Source organism: Lactuca sativa, chromosome 5 (assembly GCF_002870075.4).
Source record: "Lactuca sativa cultivar Salinas chromosome 5, Lsat_Salinas_v11, whole genome shotgun sequence".
In the NCBI taxonomy this organism is placed as follows: domain Eukaryota; kingdom Viridiplantae; phylum Streptophyta; class Magnoliopsida; order Asterales; family Asteraceae; genus Lactuca; species Lactuca sativa.
In genome coordinates this window covers 98002439-98018064 of record NC_056627.2, presented here as the reverse complement: position 1 = coordinate 98018064, position 15626 = coordinate 98002439, and positions in this window count along the sequence as shown.

The following is a 15626-nucleotide window of genomic DNA, read 5'->3' as shown; positions in this document are numbered from 1 at the left end:
GTTTGTAGTATTATTCATTCATTAGGTTGTATTTAGTTTTGATTGTTAAATGCATTTTAGTCTGTGATTTTATATTTGATTGAGAAAATATGTGTTTATGATTGATCATGTATGATTGATGTAGTAATTAATGATTAATGGTGTATGTGACCAAATGGTTTATACTGTTTTATTAAGTTTTGATAATCATTGTTGGTTTGGTTTAACACACTTATATATACTTTGCTACTAAGTTTTAATTTTTACATACATTAGTGATTAAGCAATGAAAGTAAGCGATTTTGAATGTTGTTTAAGTATAAAAGCATTACATTGATAGCCTTTGTTAGGGATTGTATAGTCGTTTATGATTTTGTTAATTCAATAATATGTATTTAATATTGATTAGAAGGAATGTATGATTTTATATAGTATTATTCATTAATTAGGTTGTATTTAGTTTTGATTGTTATAGGCATTACTCTATGATTGTGTATTTGATTGATTAAATATGTGTTTATTAGTGATCATGTATGATTGATGTAGTAATTAATGATACATTGGCGATTAAGCAATGAAAGTGTTATTTTATTGTTGTTTTTAGGTAGAAAGAAAAGCGAGAGGATATTACTAAAGACAACATTCAACAAATTCACTAATGAAAAATCAAATCCGGTGCTTATTGATATGGAAAATGAAGACCATCAAGGAAACGAAATAGAACAGCCTCGAATTAAAAGATAAATGCAAAAGAAAGATTCAACATCTAAGAAAAAAAATAAAGAAATAAGAACAAAAAAATGGTTTAACAGTGCTTATTTACAATTGTAATATATAATGATTGTGTTATATTTTATCTTGACATGTTGGGATGAAAGCATAAACCACAAACCGGCTAATTCAATACAAAGGGAAAATGAAATGAGAACAAAAAATGGTTTAAGAATTAAGAGTTGTAAAAGAAAGGGTCTTAAGGTTGTAGTTTTGAACTCAGATTCAAATAATGAATTAGTTAAAATTAAATTTATTTGAAGTTTATTTTGGTATTTAGTTATAAGCATTTATATTGTTTTATATGTATTAACATAAGAAACTATGAAAACTAAAGTGAAGATGAAGAAGTTTGATGAAAATAAGGACTTGGATTCAACATCTAAGAAAAAAATAAAGAAACAAACAAGTATTAATGATGACTAAATGTCATGAAAATTGTATTTTGGTGATTGAGGGTGTTTTCCATGTGGTTTCAAAACAACATCAAGCAACCAACGATAAGATTCGCTTGACTTGTTGCTTAACAAACATGCTCCAATGTTTATTGAACATTTGTGGTTATCAATGGCTGTAAACGGAACAAAAATCATTCCATACCTATATTAAAAATTAATTAAAAAACAAATTCACCGGTTATTAAAAAGTAAATAAAATAAAAATATTCATAATTAAAGTAAAAGATATAAAACTATAAGATCATACTTATTTGTTCGGAATGTAGAATCAAATGAGATCACATCTCCAAACTCCTTGTAATATAACTTATCAGTTTCATCCGCCCAAAACATTGCATTTAACACACTATCAACATATTTATACTCAAATGTGTAATTAGGTAACCTAACACCAAAACCTAGTTTATCTGCATATAATTTATACATTTCAACCGCCTCCTCTAATGATTGATAAGTAGCATCTACATCTGGCATAAATTCTTTAGGAACAATATGTTTCCACAACTTGGTTTTTCCACCAGGCGAGTCAACAACATTACTATTGAATGATTCTTCTTCTGAATTAGATCCATTTATACCTGTTTTTTATACAACAAAACCAATAATGAGACATAATATACATTAAGATTCATTTGGTATTCATGAACTAAACCATAATTTGATCATAATCAACATGTGTTTAACAATAATCAAAATTGAAGTATTTGATCATTTGAAAATAATTAACAGATGTACAACAATGAATAATTTATTTCATATATTATTATAATACACGCATTACAATAAAATAACAGAAAAAACAACGTTATATTGACGCAAATAATTCATCATGTGATTATGATATACATTCAAATTCCTTACTTATTCATGTGTATAACAAATGAATCACATAATTCATTGCTGATTATAATACACAAATCTAATAAAAATAAAGAATATTAATGGATCATATACTTCAATCGTGATTATAATACATAGATTGTAAACAAAATAACAATATTAATGAAATGTGATTTTTATTTGATAAAAAACATGAGGGCTCCCACAACATGATTTGTATGTAAATGATATTGATAATGTTTTCTTCACTCGCATTATCAGAGTATTGATTTCTTCACCTAGATTGATCATCTGATTGATAATTATCGTCTTCATAATATTGATTATTATCGATTGATCAATCGCCATATTGATCATCATCGTTGCTATCGTTGCTACCATAATCAAAAAATTCCATCCTCGATTTTTATTTGGATTAACAAACATATCAGTTCTTATCGATTTTAATTTGGATTAACAAACATATCAGTTCTTATTTTGCATGATAATCAATGTTACTGATGCAATTGTCAATGGACTAAGAATCTTCAATAAAATAGAAACTGTATCCTCAAATCAACAATATTTATGGAATATCCCTTGATTGTAGGTATAGAATAATGGATAATATATGAATTATTAATTATATTAAATACAAAATTACTTATATGCCCTAATTAAACGATTGTTTGATAAGTGTTCTCGCGTTCTTAACCTTTTAGGTGTTCTCATTTGATCCTACTCATAAATATATATATATATATATATATATATATATATATATATATATATATACACACACACACACACACTATTTTATAATCTGTGGAAACTACGGTTACAAAATTAATTAATTTTTCATAGTAAAACTCAAAATTATTAATCAATTATTTTAAATAAATTATTAACTGAGATATATTTTAGTTATATAAAATTATAATCGTTGATTTAAATAAATACATGACCTTATAATCTGTATTAATTTTATTTTAATTTTTATTCTAACGTTATTAATTTAATGTAATTAGAGTGTGAAATTTAAAATTTGAAATTGGAAATGGAGAATCAATAGGTTGATAAATGACATGACATTAATTAGGAGGCCTTAAGTTCCAATCATCAATTGTCTCAACATCAATCATCATACACAATGTCAAAAACCAGAGTACAAATAGCCAAAAGTGCGGAATCATGAAGGGGATGATGTGTCATCACGCCGGGCTCTTCCATTTCGCACCGGAAGTACCTAAAACCATAAGCATGAACCGTAAACACAAAGCTTAGTGAGTTCCCCAAAGTACCACATACCAAAAATACATTGGGCCTAGCCCTAGGGTACATTCCAACCTAAGATACACTTATGGGCCAAGCCCTGGGGTTTCTTTCAACCCATCACATACTAATGGGCCCAACCCTAGGGTTTATTTCAACCCAATCATACAATAATGGGCCCAACCCTAGGGTTTATTTCAACCCATTCATACAAATACACAAGAATCACCATAAACAACTAGCATCCTACATACACAAATTTGTGGGCCAACATTGGTGCCTTCGACCTACAAGCATAATAAGAAGACTCACTTCTAACTGAAGATAACTGAATCACACACTCGAGGTGCTGCTACCACACCTCCTCACATTGATCATAAACCAAGGTCAATCTAATTAATAATCGGGGTTTTAACCCATAATCAATGGTCCAAATCATCTTTTATCTTATTAAGGGCAAAAATCCATTTTGCCTTTCCCATATATGATCCAAGTATACAAGTCCTAAACACCTAAAGACCCAAAGCCCAAAAATGGCCCAAATCGGTTTTCTAGGAGTATGTGATGTATACTCCCCTTTACGCCCATCGTACTACTTGATCTCACAAGGGTTACGGGGTAACCACCTACCATGCAAAGTAAGGGCTTTAAATTAAAATAATCTAAAGTATTTCTAGCCTTTAGAAGCATGAAAGACAAAGCATGGAGGTTGACAAGCAACCTCCACTCTTATATATATATATATATATATATATATATATATATATATATATATATATATATATATATATATATATATATATATATATATATATATATATATATATATATATATATTCGGCCATACATTTATTTATAAGAAAGATTCTTCAACTTTTATAAACTCAAAGTTTATAAAATATATACATTGTCTTTAGGTAAAAGACAAAAGAATCCAACTAATCCAAAAGGTTGTGCATGACTTATTAATTCATATCATATGAAATAATAACTAGTTATACTCTCTTATAATTATTATTTTCATAAAACAATAATTATGCCCTAATTAAATTACAAGGATTGGTATTATTTATTAATAATCATATTAATAATAAATATACAAAATGTGCCAACTTGATAAATGTATGACCCTATAGGATCATATACTATTAGCAATATCACTCCATAATGATTATTTGGCATATAGATTCAACAATCTCTCACTTGCACAAGATTCATTACAGATTGACATAGACAATAGCTGACGTCTAGCATCGGGCTACTGCCCCTAGCAACATATGAAGGGTGCCATCTCATTAACTGCTAATTCTAGGAGCTCTAAGATACAATTGTTACTAAAGGTGTAGTATCAATTATTCCTTTGTCTCAAACATCATGTTGAACATGAGATATGAATTGCCATCAATCTCATTTAATGTTCAAATTTTAGTAAGGCCTTAGATGTATAACTCTCAATGACTAAGAGGAAAAAATCCCATCTTGACTACATACGCCTATCAATGTAGTTCATGTCATACCCAACGATGACCCTTATGACTGCCTTTTACAGAACATCGTTAAACCATGTCAAAGCACAACAATTACTACACTTCAAGTCCCATATATGTATCTCAGGTCTAAGAATACAAAGATACAACCTTGATCAAAACATCACTCTTCACTACGATCCATAAAGTGATTTTGATACGGTTCAAGTCCAATACTTATTCTCCTAATCAAGTGCCTATGAAGTTGGTAACAACTCTTTCTATTCTCATCCCCATGAGAATCCACCAATCCACTCATATTAGTCTAACCTGATAGATGCTCCCATAACTATGAATGACTATGGACATTTATAATAATCTAGTTATTAAAGGATTTAAACATGCTAATATAGAACACAACAATTATTCGATGAAAGACTCATATCCAATATATCAATTCATTACAATATATGTTGATTTTATTGTTTCAATATCTAAATACTAAATTTTAATCAAATATATCCATTTATATCAACAAGTCCCTATAACACCAACTTGACTTTCATGCTTTAGCTAATGAAGGATCTTTGTTAAGTAGATTTGACAAACTTGATTTGTATAAACTTTGAAAATACAAACATTTTCAGTTTTTTTTATATATAACTCATATATAAAGAAAATTAATAATAATGTATTAGATGCTTAAATATGAATTAGATACCGATACTTGCGTAATGGGATTACTCATAGTCATAATGAACTATACGTTAAACATCTTTGTATGTGGTTCTGCAAACTACAATGTACTCTAACTCTGAAGTGTAACTGTAACTAAAATCTACATGGAAACACTATCCATGCAACTTTATCTTCATTCATAATGAGGATACGCCTGATTTTGACTGAGAGTCATCTCAATCTATTTGAAAGTTTGTCACACCCCCAAACCGGTAAAATGGCGGATACATCTGGGGGCGGATGATGTCATGTATAGTATCATAATAATTGAATAATAGAGATCAAAGCATTACAACCATCATATTGATAATTTAATATTTACATTGAGTTTGTTTCATTGTTTGTTTGACTCCAAAATATATGAAAAAAATATATGATATGACATTGCAATGCTCCATCTTCACAAAACCTATATGGGTACCTGTCTACTGATTCCCTGAGAATAAAAGTGGTTTTGAAAAAGTGTCAACATTTAAGTTGGTGAGTTCATAAGCATTTTGAATGAGAAAGACATGTCATTGTTCCTTGAAAATGATAGTGTGTTCTTCCAGAAAATCCAATATTTTCTTTTAGATGTAATGTAGTTTTATCTAAATAAAAGTATTTGAATGCATGTTTCCAAAAATACAAATTGTGTTGTACCAAAAGATAATGTAGTGTAGTTGTATCTATGTAAAACCCTTTGAATGTATGTTCCTGTAACTACTAGTTGTACTATAAAATAGTGTAGTGTAGTTTTATTATATTTAAAAAAACTGGTTGTAAGTTAGCCGCGTAAACCAAATTTATTGTTAATACTTATTGTGGGTGTTTATTATAACCATGCTAATGACTAGTGGCCTGCACGACGTTCTTCAGGCGTCAGAATGGTACGACATTTGTCACCCCAGACCTGCTGGTCTAACTGTAGCTAATAGTTTAGGTGTGGGATTGTCAGTCCCGTATAGATCTATACACAAGTGTCACACTCTCCCTACAAATGACTCTGGTTATAATACATGGCTTTAGCATGTACTCTGGAAAGTACTTGAAGATAGTGTCTCACAACCTTTTATTAATCGGTTTACGTATAATGTAATGAAATCCCTTTTTCTTGTAATTATATGTATTACCCTTTCATAGTGTTTACATAGTGTGAAAATAATTATTCTTTTAAATAATTATTTCTATGTCCCCAACAAGGCAAAATAGTGTGAATGATCCATAAACTATACCTATTATAGTTTTTATAATTGTTTTGTTGAAATAGTGAATCCTTTGTATGCTATTATCTCTTTACCATGATAATAAAATGAAATGAAATAATAATTATATATATGTTCATATAACTATACGCTTTTTGCTCAACATGTTACAAAAGGGTTAAATTTTTATTGTAACCAAATGTGTATCCATATGTCTATTTATATTTTTTGAGAATACTAATAGTTTTGTTTTTATTACTTCTTTTCATAGTTTATTTTTAGTTAAAACCATCTCATTTTAGTCAATATTCATGCATATTTTCTCTTTTTGTCATTTTTCTCCTTTACCGGGTGCTTTCTAGTCTTTTGAGCTTAATTGCAGGATTTACCGAACACTATTTGTTATTGGAGGCTTAGAAGGATGCGAGGCTTATGAAGGCATGTAATTTTCTTGTGGACTTGAAGTGGTGCGATTGGGCTAGGTGCTTGCGTAAATGAAGAAATCAATTTGGATCTAATTTATGAGCAAGGATGATGATGAGGCGGCGCGGAATCGAGCTACAAGAAAATTTAAGGAGTATTGGGTCAATCATTAGAAGGCTTTGGAATGGCAAATGGGTCTTAAAGAGTTATGATTATGGGTTGAAGTTGAAGAAATGAAGATTGGGCTTAAATGCATGTTAAATGGCCCAAGTTTCACATTCAGCCTTACCCACGCGGTCCGCGTGGGTCCATACGCGGTCCGCGTGAATTGTGCTGAGTTGTTTCTGGGTTTTGACTTGTTGAATCTATTTGTGGAAGTTTGGTGGGTAGCTTTTGGTCTCTTTTTTAATCCGGAAATTGGATCTTCTTAGCCGGTGATTGGAGGCTCATTTTGAGGGGGAGGACTTGAAGAGCATACTCCATATTCTCTCTAAGGAGCTTTGGAAGATTTGAAGAATATTTGGAAGATTAGTGTAATTTCCGTTCATCTTGCATCTAAGACAATGTTTGGTATCACTAAACTCTATTGTTTTTCTTTTACCTTGGTCATGCTTGGCGAAACTTTCATTTGGTTGATTAGGGTTTGACCCATGGATGATTATTTGCTTTGAAGACTTATTATTACATTGTGTTTGAAGTTTATGGGAATGTTTTCTAGTTAAACATCTTGTTGTGTTTATTTATCTTTGATCATGAGCTTGGATGAATGAATGCTTATTTTTGTTGACTAATTTCTTGGTTAAGTAATGGATCTTCAAATTAGTAAGCAACAAATGGTTTATATGTTTGTCTTCATTTCATTTAAATCATGAAAATATTTCCTCCATAATGATAATGTAAGCATTTGATTATCTTTTGGACTTGGTAACTCTTACGACTTAAAGCTAATTGATTTTCACAAGATTTTATGCTTCATTGATTTTGTGACTTCAATTAAGGAAATGTGTTAAGAGCTCCTCTAACCATTTTCATTTCTAAGAAGAGTTGAGGCAATTTGTGCTTATGAATTGCTATAGCCAAGTTAAACCAATTCACAAGTGTTATTCCATTAAGTCTAATGATAAGTCAATTATATCACCCATGAGGTGTACCCCAAAATCAACCAATTCCGTTTCATTGAATTTAATCCAATCTTTTACTTGTTTACTTGTCATATTTTCATCCGAGCTAGTTTTAATTTTTGTCAAACACTCGAAAGAACCAAACACCCCCCTATTTTATTTTTATTGTTATTTTACAAGTAGTTTTACAAAGAGATTTTTCATAGAGTTATAAATTGAACCAATATCCATAGATTCGACCCCTTTACCACTATACACTGTTTTAGTGTAAAAGATTTACGGTTATTTATTTTGTTGGCCTCGACAACCACCAAATTTTTGGCGCCGTTGCCGGGGATTGGTTTATTTTTAATCAATTTGTTTCTCTATGCCCAGATCTCAGCATACAGGTGACTTGATTTACAACCCAGAAATCAAAAAAGAAGCAAGGCGTTTGGCTAAGGAAAAATGAGTTGAACGTGGTCAAGCTTCTAACCCCCACGGGGACCCGGAGGTTGAAACCGCTTCATTAAGTGATATAGAACCCGATTTTAGTCCTGACCCTCGTCAAGAAATTCCTGAAACACCATCCCTACAACAAAATCCACCCATTATTGAACCAATTGAAATGGTGGACGGAGGAGAGGTTCCCGAAAGAACTTTGAGGCAAATGATGGAGACCGATGTTACACAAACTCCAACCTATATCAATTACCCGGTTTTGGAAGGAGGCTCGGAGTTGAAGTCAAGTTTAGTCCATCACCTACCAACTTTTCATGAATTGGAGAATAAAGACCCTCATAAGCATTTGAAGAAGTTCCAGATTATTTGCAATAGCATGAAGCCACAAGGGTCAACTGATGACCAAATCAAGCTAAGGGCATTCCCCTTTTCATTGGCCGATAGAGCAAAAGATTGGTTATTCTATCTTCCACCAGGGTCAATCAACTCATGGACCGACATGGCAAGAGCTTTCCTTGATAAGTTCTATCATATCTCGCTTCAAGAGTCTCAAGTCTTAGAAATGAGATTTGTGGAATCCGCCAAGGTCAAAATGAGACTTTCCATGATTATTGGGAGAGATTCGACAACTTGTGCTATAGTTGCCCACAACACCAAATTCCGGAACAACTCCTCATTCAACACTTTTATGAGGGATTGTTGCAAATGGAGAGAAGACTAGTTGTATAACACCCAGATTCCCAGGTATCATTTTTATTCTTTTATTTTTGAATGATGTGAGGAGACTCGACGAGTTGGAGTCTAAACTCGCCGAATAGGATCGTGGTTTTGCACGGGGGTTCGCGTCTGGACTCGGCAAGTCCAAAAGTGGACTCGGCGTGTCCATGCTGTTTAATGAAACCCTAATTTCCAGGGTTTGAGACCTATTTAAAGGGGCTTATGGCCGTCAGTTGCGACCACCAACCCTAGAGAGAAACCCTAAAGAGATTTTGAGCGTTTTAGGAGAGAGAGGAGGCCATTGTTAACCTTTGAAGCTTTGTTTGGAAAGGCAAAAGAGTTTCTAGCCAAGAGGAGGCAAGGGAGGTGGACATCCTTCGAATTTGGAGCTCAGAGCATCATTTTGAAGGTATATTTTGGCTCCCTTTTCTGTTATTATGATGAACATGGGGGTTGAGGGTTTCTTGACCCCTTTGTTGGTTAGATTTGATGTCCATTTCGTCCCTATTTGTGATGAGGCTTGAAATGGGATCCATAGAGGTCCAGAGAAGCTTTATGAGGATTCGTGGGAGTTTTGACCAAGGGTTATGAGATATGTGGCTAAAACATCATATAGGAGCAAATAGTTGTTGTTTGAGCACCAAGGTTTGGACTTTACGTGATTATCATGCTTGGGGAGGCCAGATCTATGATTGTATGGAATAGATCTGACCTCATAAGTGAGTTTGAGTTTATGCATGGCATGAACTCGCCGATTCTGAAGAACAGACTCGGCGAGTAGCATGAAGTTTGCTTGTAACCACTCAGCGAGTGGTCTTGTCGAGTTGAGGGGTCGACTCAGTGAGTCAGGGAGAGTCAGGGGGACTGAGTCAAGCGGAACTCACCGAGTTGTTGTTGAGACTCGGCGAGTTGAGTCGTGGTGGCCGCGCGATTCATGCCAGGTGGAACTCATCGAGTCAGAGAAGTACTCGGCGTGTCAAGAGAGGATCCAAGAGAGTTAGTGGACACGTATAGACTCGCCGAGTCCGGTCAAAATTGACCGTTGACCTTATTGACCTTTAGGGTTGAGTGCAGTTGTATTTATGAGTGCATTACTTTGTGTGATTAGGCGAAGGCTAGATCACATTTATTCCAAGACAGATATTTACCGAGACATCGAGGTGAGTCTTCTCACTATACTTACTTAGAGTGGTATATTGTGTAGACCAGAGGGTCTTATGTGTTATGTATGAGATTATGTGCTATGTGCTATATGTATGATTGTATGTTGTTATAGATCGGACCGAAGGGTCCAACAATATCAACCGGGCCGGAGGGCCAATGAGCTATGACCGGACCAGAGGGTCCAACGAGCTACGGGACTGAAGGGTCCCGCTGAGACACATCGATCGGAGGGTCGTGTTATAGCCTTGAGTGGTGTATGTGTTGTATGTGGTATTTTGGGGAACTTACTAAGCATTTATGCTTACAGTTGTTGTGTGATGTGTTTCAGGTACCAGTGATGAGCGCGGGAAGGCGCCGACATGATGCGTACACACTTGTGGAGTTTATGTTTTGGATTCTGGGGAGATGTTTTGTGATAAATACATTTGAAACAATATGTTGATGTTATTTTATGAAAAATTTTGGTTTTGAAAATGAAAAATTTGTTTTGAAAATTTACGTTGTTACAAGTTGGTATCGGAGCCTTGGTTTGAAGGATTCGGATGCATCTTCGGGCGTATCTGAACTCAAAGTGAGGAATTGAGGAGAATTTTTATAATAAAATAAAATTTTGAAAAGAGTAACAGAGTTTTGAGACAAACAGAGCAGAGCCGTGTGTACGATCAACCAGCGCCCGAGCGACGAATTCCCCAAAAGTACCCTTACTTTATGTGTTATGAGATATGTTATATTATGCATGCTAGAGTAGGCTAAGTATACATATTAGGACTAGAGTGGCCTGATTTGTGATGCCTTAGCCTAGGAGTTTTTTGCTACTGAGATGCTTTGAGAGCGAGTGATAGCAGTTAGTAGCTCATGAGAATAGAGTACTTGTAATCCAAGATCCAAGGAGGAGGACTTGAAGTGAATGCTGGTGCGGTGTGGTCAGTAGTATTGGGCCCATACTACTGAGGACACCGGACCAGTGGGCATTTCAAGTAAGAATCTTTTGGACGACGGAGGACAAGTAGGGCTGCGTCATCGAGTATGAGCATGTTCGATCGAATCTCTGATAATTTTTGTTGTATTTCAGAGACATCATGGTTGGGACTCGACACACACCTGAGACCAGTGGTGTCAACGACGAGGAGATCCATCGGATGATTCATGAGGAGGTGGCTGCTGCCATCCGGGCTGAGATTCCTGAGATGTTTGGAGACATCAAGATCACATTGATCGAGACTTTTGATGAGCGGTACGCCACGCTGACTGAGGCTGCTGCAGCTGTAGCTACTACTGTTGTTGCTGCTGCCAGACCTCAGGGAGGTGACTCGTTGTTGTTCCGGGAGTTCAGCAACACGAAGCCACCAGATTTCGACGGGACGCAGGACCCAATTGCCGCTATGAGGTCGATCTCTGAAATCGAGGGATGTTTCTATACGTGCTTTTGTCCAGAGCACTTGAGGGTTCGGTTCGCCTTGAACCACCTCCGCCTGGGAGCGAAGGATTGGTGGAAGTTCGTGACAACAAACTTTACTTTGGCTGAGATTTCTAAGGTGACCTAGGAGAGGTTCACCGCTATGTTCCGAGAGGAGTATGTTCCCCCGGTAGAGAGGGAACGGTTGATCCAGGAGTTCTTGACCCTGAAGTAGGGTACTGATTCAGTGACTGTCATCACCAGGAAGTTCCATGAGAGGGCGATGTTTTGCCCTGAGCAGGTGTCGACTGAGCAGGCTCGTATGAGCCGTTATCTGGGTGTTCTGAGGAGAGATATACGAGAGTCTGTGGCGAAGTCGACTTACCGGACTTTTGCTGAGCTCCAGGAAAATTCCTGGAAGAGGGAGACCGAGCTGGAGACTCAGGCCAGGGAGGAGGCCGAGTCTCAGAGGATGGATCGGCAGCCGGCCCAGTCTTAGCCGACAGCCAAGCGGGCTAGACCCGCTGATTCGAGATCTGGGGGCGCGAAGGGCCGCACTTGTGGGAAGTGCGGTAAGAGCCATGAGGGGCCGTGCAAGGCTGGGGTGTGTTACAAGTGTGGGAAGGAGGGGCATATCGCGAGGGAATGCCCCAAGGGATTCTCAGTTTGCTTTCATTGCAACCAGACCGTCCATCGGAAGGCCGAGTGCCCGCAGCTTCTACCGGGATCAGCGTAGGGATCTGCGCCTGCTGCTAGGGCTACCGAGGCTCGGCCGGTGAAGGGCGAGGCGCTGAGGGCTCGTGGGAGAGCGTTTCAGTTGACCGTGGAGGAGGTCCGCGTAGCGCCTGATGTTGTGGCTGGTAGGTATTTTCTTTTCATCCTTTATTTGAGTTGAGATTTTATGCTTATATGATCATATGCATAGGTACTTTTCTTGTGAATTTTGTGCCTGCATTGGTGTTATTTGACTCGGGTGCGAGTAAGTCATTTGTTTCCATAGCATTTAGTCAGCATATTAGTACCCGTCGAGAGGCATTGGATCGGCCTCTGCGAGTTTCCATAGCTGATGAGCGATCTGTGTATGCTTCGGATGTGATTAGAGGATGTGTCCTTGAGATCTTCAGTGTGGAGTTTCCGATAGATCTGGTCCCGATCGCGATGGGGGACGTGTGTGTGATAGTGGGTAAGGATTGGCTGAGCCGTTATGGAGCTGTGATAGACTACAAGCGTCAATTGGTGTCGATTCGAGACCCTAATGGGGGAGTTCTTTCGGTGTACGACGAGTGTACACGTTTAGGGTCAGCATTTTGTTCGGCCGCCAGAGCGAGACAGATTCTACAACAGGGCTGTAGGGGTTTTGTGGCATATGTGATGGATGCGAGGGCTGATATTGAGAGACCGAGGTCAGTTGATGAGGTTCCGATAGTGCGTGAGTTTCCGGATGTGTTTCCAGAGGACTTGCCGGGTGTGCCTCCGGCGAGGCAGGTAGAGTTCGGTATTGTGTTGGCTCCAGGAGCTGTTCCTATCACTAAGGCGCCGTATCGCCTTGCGCCTCCGGAGATGCAGGAGTTGTCCTCGCAGCTTCAAGAACTACTGGGGAAGGGGTTTATCAGGCCGAGCAGTTCGCCTTGGGGAGCGCCTATCTTTTTTGCCAAGAAGAAGGACGGCTCGCTCCGGATGTGCATTGATTATCGTGAGCTGAATAAGCTAACGGTCAAGAACCATTACCCGCTGCCAAGGATCGATGATTTGTTCGATCAGCTGCAGGGAGCATCTTGGTTCTCCAAGATCGATTTGAGGTCTGGGTATCATCAAGTGAGGGTGTGGGAGGAGGACGTACAGAAGACAACCTTCCGGACTCATTATGGGCATTACGAATTCGTGGTGATGCCTTTCGGACTCACCAACGCACCAGCGGTGTTCATGGATCTCATGAACAGGGTGTGCAGACCAATGTTGGATCGCTTGGTGATCGTGTTCATCGACAATATTTTGGTGTATTCGAGATCTAGAGAGCAGCATGAGGAGCATTTGTGGGAGATCCTCGGAGTTCTGAGATCGGAGAGGCTTTATGCCAAGTTCTCCGCGGTTTTACAAAGGAAGCTTCCACCCAAGTGTAAAGATCTCGGGATGTTCACGGTCCCTTGCAAGATTGGAGATGTCACGTTTAGTAGTGCTATGCTTGATCTTGGTGCCTCTATCAATGTCAAAGAAACGTATTTTATTCATTTTAAAATGTTTGGGATGTCATCGTCAATACAGAAACATAAGCATAAACGAAACTTACATTTATTTACACTAGTGATCTACATCTCTTTAATCTCTCAGTGTATTGTGACTTCGTATCAACACCTGTGATATAAATAAACTGAGTGGGTCAGGTTGGGAAACCTGGTGAGTACATAGGGTTTTCAACCCACAATAATATAATTATTATGTTTAAACAATCAAACAATCAACCCAATTACCCATCCCCATTATCTTCTTTACTCTTAAGGATTTATCCTAAGAGTCATCTATCCTGCATTCGTTTATTCCGAAGTCCCTTACTTCCAGGGTTATAGGACTGGCACTAAATCCATAGCTGCCAACGTTCGTTCGTAAAGCACTAATTCCATAGTTGCTATAGTCTACTCATCGGGTACTAAAGCCATAGCTACCAGTGTTTATCTAATAGGTACTAAGTCCATAGCTACCAATTCCTAACAGGTACTAAATCCATAGCTACCGGTGTTTGTCCAATAGGCACTAAGTCCATAGTTGCCAATGTTTATTAGGCACTAAGTCCATAGCTGCCAATGTTTACTCACATCATCTTTTATCTCTCATCATTCATCTACCTATGTCATGCCCAACACATTCGTATATATAACATACGTATACAGTTTAAATCCTTTAAAACATGTATAAAACGTTCATCCAGCATAAACGGCAAGTATTAAGATAATATGCACACATAGCACGTAGTTTATATAAAATACTTCATATCTATGTGTAAGATGAAAGGGACTATGCACTCACCTGAAAGGTGGTAACTCAGCACTCGGACAACGCTTCGATACCCTCAAAACAATTTCCTTCGATAAAACCTAGTATCAATACCACTAGGGTTTAGTCTAACGATAACCGCGACAAATTAATAGCTTAACTATTATTTTTATTATATAAGTGTTAAATAACACTCAATATAACTCATAATAATAGCCCAAATAATTTTTTTAAGGACCTAATAACATTCCTATAATTATTTGAAAGCTATATTAAAAATTGCGTAAGCGTAGCACACTTACAGCGAATTTTATCGAAAACCGGAACTTATTTGGAGCAACGTTTCGAAACCGAAAGACACTTTTTCTCGGGACTCCGGGAGCCTCGGGGCTTCCCTCAGGAGCTAAGGGGTTTATCTAGGGCTTAAGGGTGGTTTGGGGTCTTAGAGAGAGAAAGAAAATTGGTGTGAAAATGTTGGAGACCCTCTCCCCTTTTTATACCCAGCGAGGCCTCGGATTATGCTGGGTGTAGTCCTTGGCTACGCTGGGCGTTCTTTGGATAAGGCGCCACCTGGACCCAGCTGTCTCGCATTTCATCGGAAGAGATAAGAACTGAAGTACGCTGGGCGTACCCGACCTCGGACGCGGGGCGTAGATGCGAAGCGAGGCGAAGTGGACCTTCCGAAGCCA